The sequence below is a fragment of the Meleagris gallopavo genome, chromosome 6 (assembly GCF_000146605.3).
Source record: "Meleagris gallopavo isolate NT-WF06-2002-E0010 breed Aviagen turkey brand Nicholas breeding stock chromosome 6, Turkey_5.1, whole genome shotgun sequence".
NCBI classification, from domain to species: Eukaryota; Metazoa; Chordata; class Aves; order Galliformes; family Phasianidae; genus Meleagris; species Meleagris gallopavo.
The window spans coordinates 7,518,525-7,525,661 of NC_015016.2; the positions used below are offsets into that span (position 1 = coordinate 7,518,525).

A 7,137-nucleotide genomic window follows, 5' to 3' on the forward strand; every position below is an offset into this window, starting at 1 on the left:
TGTTGTTGGCCTCGCGGGCGCCGTCCCTGCGGTGCCGCGGCTGCTGGCTCTTTCTCCTGGGCCGCGGCTTCGTCCCGCTTCGTCCCTCGGTGCCGGTTCGAATCCCCAGGTGGAATGGAGGCGTTCTGGTGTCTGTTTACTTAAAGGTTCCGAAGCTTCCGTTCGTTTGGTTCCATGTTCGTGCATTTACGGCGTGTGATCTGTCTAAAGAGCTGATCTCTAATCTCGGCGGTCGTTAGAGTTTTGTTTCACAGGTAACCCAGAAGCAGTGCATCTCGCTTGGAACGTGTAGAACGAAGTCGGTGCTTGGTCCCAGGGTTCTTGGCTGCACCACTACACTGCTTTTAGGCTTCCGCTTGCAGCATGTTAAATAATGGCCGGACCCAGTGCTGTTCTGATGGGCACATCAAGCACATCCTAAAACTACTGCTTGAGTGGTTTTTAAAGAAGAAAAGACTGGAACATCCCATTGTGGTTTTTAAAGAAGAAAAGACTGGAACATCCCATTGTGAACCGTGCAAGAGGGTTTTTTAGGGAATGTGTGTATTTTAGGAGCTGTGTGCCTTACCTTCACTGGGAATAGCAGGTTAGGTAGCTCTGATCAGTCATTATTTAACCCATTGGTCCTTGTCTGCACGATAGTTTGCGATATTTTCCTTGCTGTTTTTGTTGTTGGTAGCCGTCACAGAGAAGAATGTGGCTTGCCCTCACCAGAGTGCTCACAGTAGTTAAAAAAACAATGGTGAGCAAAGTATGTAAATGCAGTCACTGAAGGCAAATGTTACAAGAAAATCCCCAAATTTAAAAATTGAGAATTTTGGGCTCGGGAGGGCAGCACCAACTGGTAATGCATTGCTATGAAGATGTTACATATACTCTTTTAAGTTTTTTATAGAAACTCCTGTGCTGTTTTCTATGATTTGGTTGCTTATGATGTGGAGGAAAATGTTTGCATTTTTTATTTGTCTGAAAGTTTTTTTGCTGGTGCTGTGAGTGAAGGGTATTTTAAAGAAACTGTCACTTCCTAATTACTTCAATTTGTGTGTTAAAAACTGTTGGAAGTTGAATGAGCCAATAAATGGTGGTCCATTAAATGTGATCCGTTTCCCATGGAAACAGTGGAGGTTTTAATCTGGGTGGTAACCTTGCAACACTTTATTGAATGAAAAACAAATGAACAGAAGTGTCTATTGCATGCTTATTGTTAGTGTGACTAGTCAAGTAAAATTCCTGGTGGAAGTTCTTAAGTACACTTCTAAACTCACTTCAAAAAGCCTGGTATTTACAGGAATGGCATACACAGCTCTTCTTGGTAAGAGGCTGCTATCTAAAGTCAGTAGTGATATCCAATTGGGTAAAAGGCTTCCCAGGTGAAAAGACCAGGACAGTGTGGTTATTTGGCTTAAAAGCTGTTCATCACTTGATCAAGTTTCAGCTTGAGGAGTTAATGTTTTAGAATTAATTCTCAGTGTTTGTTTTTGACTTTATATTACGGCGATACAACAAAATGTTGTTATTATTTTTCAAGGATGCTTACAGATGATTAGTGAAGATGTGCAAAATAAGTATTGGAAAAATGGAACTTGAGCATTTTGACGTAACATTTGACAAAGTGAAGTTTTGTCCTTGCAGATGCAGATTGTTGCCTGCAAGGATATGACGTGGGGCTGATAATTGAAGTACGGAACTGCTGTATCTGCTTAACACTTCATGTGTTGGATAGGATGGAAGGAAGGAAGTTGATTTGTCTGTTGTGTAGATTGTGTAGAGTTGTTGGTCACTTTTATTTTTTCTAAGCTCTTGGGAAACATTGGCTTGATTCATAAGGATAGAGTGCTCATGTGTGCCCTGAGGTCTTTCAGTTGCTTGTTAGTCTGTTGATATGGTTAAGGTGGTGATTCCCAAACTTTGGTGAAAACTTGCATGCAAAACTGGGACCAGAGCAAACATTGAATGTTACAGTATAACATAACTGTACAGTATAGCTGCTGAATTTTTTTCTTGATGTTTAAAATGTAGCTGTAAGTCTGTAGTAGTAATCTTATTCAGGATGAGATGGTTACAAGGAGAGCCAAACTAATACTAAGCAAGAACACTTGTTGATTGTCTGCTCTCTGATAGCACTGGCACCTTCTGTGTTTATGCCTAAAAGACAGTGAGTAGAGTCCTGGATGTGGTTCATTTTCTGGGTTTTGCACTCTGCTGGATGGACTGATGCAGCTGGACTCTGTGACTTACATTGAAATATATACATTCAAACTGCAGGGTGACAGAGACCTGTATCATGAAGTATGACTGGTCTGCTGTATCAACTGAGGACTAGTGCCAGAAAACATTACTACTTACAGCAAGCATATTTGCTTTCAAGCATAGCAGTTCTAAACATTTGAATGTTTTGAAAAGCTTTAAGGGAGAGCTACATTTCTCTGCGTATTATCTCATTTACAGTCATTATAATTATTAGCCTAACCAGAGTATCACTTGCTTTTTATTAATATTGCTATTTTATTTTCTTATGAAAGCTGAAGCCAAACTTTGTTACATCAAATGCTAGACTTAAGATTTTAGGTCATGTAGAACTTAGAGTCTAGAATATTAAAGATGGTGATTGTCTCAGGCTCAGCCCAAGTGACCTCCAGACAGGTAGTGTTACTGGTCCTCCCAATGTTTGCTGGCTATGAAAGGTGCTGAAGGAGTTGAAGTTTCTCATTGGTATCCAAAGCCATTTGGGAGCTGAGCTCATGTGGATTTCATTTAAGCCTTTGACCTTCATTCACTGTTAGACGTGCTTGTGAGGCAAGAAATCATGACACTTAATGTTTTTCCAAAGCAAATTATTAATTCCAAGCAGGCTTTGGAAACATTTTCTATGACTTTGTTTAAATGCAGTCCTTTTTTTTTTCTTTTTTTCTTTTTTCTCTCCCTCCTTTAAGATACTCTTTCTTTCAAGCATGGATTAGAAAGAGCTTCAGTACCTGTGGCATATCACTGTTCGTTCTGTTCTTATAGCTAGCGACTTGCTTTGCATCATTATAAACATGGGAAGAAATACAGAAGCTGAGGGACACGTTGTGCAATTGCTATGTTGTGACAGATACTTAATCACTGAATGCATGTGTGAGTAATTGTTTACCAACATGAAGATGATACGATGTTTGTCCCTAAACACATAAACCAAACTGTTTGTGTTTATGGTGTGTTTCTCCTGCGTGTCTTCTCCTGTGCATAAAACAAATGTATGAATGAATGTGATTTTTATGATAGGGAGCTTGACTGTCATAAGTGAAGCAGGAATCATAGCATCCTTCATAACATGTTTGGTTTGCATCACAGGTCACACGTTCCTGTTGACCTCATAACTAATCATAACGAGAAAAGCACAAGAAGTTTTTATTCAGTTGGTGTTAATAGTACCATGTTTTATCATCCCATGTTTTAGACATGGCTGCTCCTCTTGATGCTTGCTATTCCCCGTATCACATAGCAAGAGACGTGGAAATTTGGTAGAGGAAGGCAACAGTTCTGCACTTAAATGATATGCTCAAGTAATGGAAATCTGGCTATACTAAACCTATGTTCTCGCATAAAATCTTGCAACGAAACATGTTTACCAGATAAGCTGGTAAACTGTTCTTGATTGTGCTTGTAGTGCTGTCAGGTTGTCATATGAAGTGTTTTAAACACAGCGCTGGGGAATGGGAGAGATCAAGATGGAGATTATTGTCTTCAGATCTAAGCATAGAGAAGCGGTGTTTTTCCATTAGGTAATGGCTTTTCCTTTATCCCCATTTATTTATTTAAAGTAGCCTCCTTCAGTTGTGCCCAGAAGCAGTACACCTAGTTACTTTAAAAGCCCATTGCATAAGCAGCGTGTGATAATTTTTTTTTTCCCATTAACTGGATCTTCATTGGAAATTTTAGCCTTTCTTCATCTTGTTTAGGTTAAGGAGAAATCTTTGGTGCTTTTTCAGTGCCTAAAAGTAATAGTAAGTTTGGTTGTGAAATACTGAAGTGGGCCAACAGTACGTAATTTTGAACTGTGAAGGAGGTTCCAGAGACGGTAGTTGGCCTTCCGGAAAATGTGTAGGTGCTTTTGTAGCAAGAACAGTGTAGCCATCAAATGTTTTTCTCTGGCTGGAAGTCTTGGGTTGCAGTAACACAGTAACATATTCCATCTTAGCAACAGTTGCTATGTAGGACTACCTCGTTAGGCTGCGTTGGTACCATTTTAAGATATGTGGGAGCTTTGCTCTGCAGTGTTCTTGCTGATTCATCTCCCACACTTGTGAGACTTTGTGTGGCTTAGGACTTCCATTTTACATAGAAAATTATTAGCGTAAATTTTACTGAAAGGAGGATCAGAAAGTAGGAAATACCATCAGCCAGAGGGGGAATGAGGCTTGAATTCTGTGGGTTTCTGGTGTGGGCAAATTGTTCTAATAAGGTGGGGGGAGGGGAGCAAAAGACCACTGCCACCAAAAGACAAATGAGACATATGGTAAAAGGAGAAAATGAGCTGTATAACAGCTTACAGCACTGCTGTAGCTGCACCAGGTGAAGTAGGAAGTAGTCAGACCATTTTAGCGTAGGGGATGAAGCATGTTTGTGTTTGGCAGTCTTTATGCTTACTCTGGATTCCAGCTGCCCAGAGCCCTGTGGAGCAGACAGGCCTAGCAGCAGCCAGGGTCAGTCATTCTGCTGCATCCTGCAACTCTTCTGCAGCTTTGCAGATGGTGATTTTCTTAGTGCTGCCATGAGGAATAACCAAGTGTTGGCTTATTTCTTTCATTTTTCTTAATAACTGGTCTTTCCTGTTTTGTCGTTCAGTTAATGCTTTTTTTTTTTTTTTTTTTCTATGTGACAGGTCTTGTTTTTTTCCCTTACAGTGCTGCCTGGAAGTTAGAGGCTCTCTGTGTTTAGTGATCAATTGTCAGAATCTTCCAGTCGATACTATTAATCTACACACTGGTGCCTTGGTGAGCTTTGCCATGAACGTGTTGAGTTGCAACAAGGAGCTCTAGCTGTTGTGTTACATGTCTTGGCAGGCAGTTGTAGTGTTCCTTCCCTGACTGCAGTGATATCACTGCAAGAAATACAAAACGTCTTTCACATCCTGCAGTGGACATTTTCCTGCTTAGAGCCGCTGCGTTCATGGATTTCCCCCCTTCATTTTTTTCCTTCCCACCTTCCACATAAGATAGAATTATTCAAGCAAGAAAAAGTCTTTTGTTGCAATGTGCCCGGTGCTGAGTGTTTGTCTTTCTGTAAGAGTTAATGTTTTATGAGTACTTAACCATGCTTGACACAAAGATTAACTTCTTCAAGGGGAAACATCTACAGAGGTTGTACTGGTTCTTGTTAACTGTTTCTGCCTGTGTGATTGACAAATGTAGCTTCAGAAACAAAACCTCAAGCCACTCTGCCAGAGATATGCTAAATATCATGTGGCACTGCATGTGGAAGGCCTTGGTGCCCATTTCAGTGTTTGCTGTCTCAAGCCAGGAATCTGGGACTGAATAATGTTTGCAGGACCTGGCTGTTGTAACCTGATTTTCTAAAGAAGAGTTAAGAACTACTTCGGATTCTGACAATGATTGATGGCGTAGTGGTATAATTTGTGATGCTTGCTGTCGTTGTCAAATGCCAAAGGACAAATAAGTATAAAGCCTAGAAAAGAAAAGCTGCCTCCCCCTGCCACAAGATCCTTGTGTCGTAAATGTGTGATGAGATGGGAAATGATGGCAAGGAAGTGATGGGGATGTACAGAGCAGTTCTTAGAAGCTCCACTCGCAACACACACATTGACTGGGCATTGCTGAGGCTTTGGGATGCATCCTGGCACAGGGCATTTGTGAAAAGGGCTTTGAAGGAGCGTAATGCAGCTTTGGTAGGAGTTGCTCTTTAATAGAAGGGGAGAATTTTTGAGAGGTTGGAAGAGTTGAAGTTGGTGTCAGTGACTGAATGGGGGTCCAGATGTGCATTAGAAATTTGGCAGGAATTTGTTCTCTTCATTGGAAGTCATATTAAGTAGAAGCACTTTCCTGTCAGTGAAACATAACTATCTGGCCTAGAAAGATACTGAATTGTAGTGAAGAGTTTTTCTTTTTGCTGTAGAGAAACATTAATGGAGAAGCAGACTTTGGCATATAGCTTGGTGCGTGTTGTCTATATTTAAACTTAGCTGAAGTTCAGGTCCATCTGTGTAAGAGTTGTGTGCTGGATTTCACCACGACAGAACTAAGATGTTTTCAAGTTGTGTTGGTTTATAATGAAGTGCTCTATGCTTCTAACGGTGGTACCTGGGACACAAAACCACAGTTTCTTTGCAAGGAAAACAGGCAGATCATAGAAAGAAATTGCTGACTTCGGGGTAATGATTGTTTTCCATTGACTTACTGTGAGCGCTCCTAATTTGGGTTACTGCAAACTCAGTCATATTACTTTAAACAACCTTTGAAGGTGGTTATATCAACTGAGTGGATTACTGCAGTTCTGCTATAAGAACTGCAGGATATTTATGCCTTTAAAATGGCAATCTACTGTGATAATCCCTGCAGCATGGTTTTGAGTGATTCTAGGGAAAACAATGTGGCAGTTCTTTAATGACCACAAAATTGGATAATTTGGTGTTCAAGAGGAAGATAGTGTGTGTCTGAATGTCTGGCTTTTCCTAATGGGTAGGGTAGGAATTGAAGGAGATTGTGGTATGTAGATGTTTGAGCAGAGAGATAGAAGTTTGGAGTTTGTTTTAGTTGTGAAAACACAGAATATCATTTAAAATGTAGTCATATCTGAGGGCAGTAAATGGAATCAAGGAGAGTTACTTTTATCTACTGGTTCAAAAGCAGTGAGTTGCCACATCTTTTATTGCATTATAATTCATACTAAGCAGCCTTATTTTCATAGTTACATATGATAGAAAATTCAGCTCTGGGAACATCACTAAACCAACAGTTTTTAAAAGAAGTTTCAATTTTTAATATATATATTTTTTTCTTTTTGATTTGTACTGGTCACTAATACTTGTATTTTGATTATGTGAAGAAGTGAATAGATGTGTCGTTGCATGTGGTGAATTGCTCACTAAAGGATGTTGGGATTGAGTTTTAAGAGAAAAGATAGATTTGGGTTTTTTTT

General features: G+C 40.1%; 1 protein-coding gene across 1 annotated transcript in view; it reads left to right on the forward strand.

Moving 5' to 3' along the window:
* The window catches only part of RBM33 (RNA binding motif protein 33), a 94,408-nt gene that overhangs the window by 755 nt on the left and 86,516 nt on the right, over positions 1-7,137 (forward strand). The gene's annotated exons all lie outside the window — the stretch shown is intronic.